General features: G+C 40.6%; 1 pseudogene; it reads left to right on the top strand.

Moving 5' to 3' along the window:
* The first annotated feature begins 228 nt into the window (after positions 1-228).
* Positions 229-1,243, top strand: part of LOC101645105 — a 6,859-nt pseudogene continuing 5,844 nt past the window's right edge.

Genomic DNA, 1,243 nt, shown 5'->3' with positions numbered 1-1,243 from the left:
ATCCGACTACCTTATCACCTCCACTTCCAATTTATCAGGTATTCTTGTTGGTTATAAATAAGTGACAATTACATCACATTTTTACTTTTTTGCTCTTTTCGTTTCCATTTCCACTGATACCATTTGTCATAGTCTGGGTTTGTTGTAGTTTATATATAAAAACAGGGTCAGATAGATAGATAAGTAGATGTATAGAATGAAGTTTATATCAAGGAAGTTACTCAAACAATGACAGAAGTAGGACGAATTCAAGACTGTAGGTCAGAGGGTAAACTGGTGGCTTCTCCTGACTTGCTTATCTGTGGGGAAAGGATGAATTCCAGATTTGCAGGAACATGGCAGGCTTGGCTGCAGAGGCAAACAAATACAAATTCGGCAGGTCAGGCTCGTGGCTGTAGAGGGGCCTGAATCCAAGTTTAAAAGGGAAGATGGCAGGTCACAGAAGACTCCTCTAATTGGCAAGCACTGTGGCAGGCCATTGGTCCCAGCCCCAGAATCCAGAGGTTGATGATGAGCGGGAAACGGGATCCAGACCCAGTAAAAAAAAGAAAATCAAGCGAGCTTTTGCACAATGTCCTTATATGGGAAGCAGGCCACATCTTAGATATGATCAATCTTATCAGAGGGTGTTACTAGGTCGTAACTGCCAAACCACTGAGAATACTGGCTTAGCCATATTGACACAAACCTTAATCAGACCACTCTTGCCAATGCCAGAAGTGTTCCACCTACTTGACTGTAAAGCCTTTCTAGCTGGTAAAACTGTTTGCTCTCTTTAATCACAATCTAATCTTCACAAGGCTCCCAGAATAATATTGTGGAAGCGTACACCAGGTCATGTTCTGTACTTAACTGAACTTCTGCCATAATTTTCCTTAGAAAATAGAATCAAAGCCAGTTTCCTTGCAATGGCCTAAAGGGGCTTATAGATCTATCTCTTCCTATCTCTCTTACCTTTCGTCCTCTACCACAGAAGAATATTCTACCTTTAAGCCTAATTTTTTGTTCCTAGTATATAAGTCAGAAAATGCCCTCTGAAATTACACATAAAAGGTGAATTGGTATTAGGATACACTGAAATACGTAAACTTATAATTAGACAGAATACTGGTGATGCTTTGTTAGAAATTTCGCCTTTCATATCGTAGATCTGAGAGGTAAACTGAGGCACGAGGACAAACAGAGAGAAAAAGGCAACAGGATGTCACAGCTCTTTGTTAGAAAAGAAGCTCCCGGACGAGGT

The sequence above is a fragment of the Echinops telfairi genome, unplaced genomic scaffold (genome assembly GCF_000313985.2).
Source record: "Echinops telfairi isolate 266 unplaced genomic scaffold, ASM31398v2 ScPeMD7_5868;HRSCAF=6743_0, whole genome shotgun sequence".
Lineage (NCBI taxonomy): Eukaryota > Metazoa > Chordata > Mammalia > Afrosoricida > Tenrecidae > Echinops > Echinops telfairi.
This window is presented reverse-complemented; position numbering and strand designations above follow the sequence as displayed.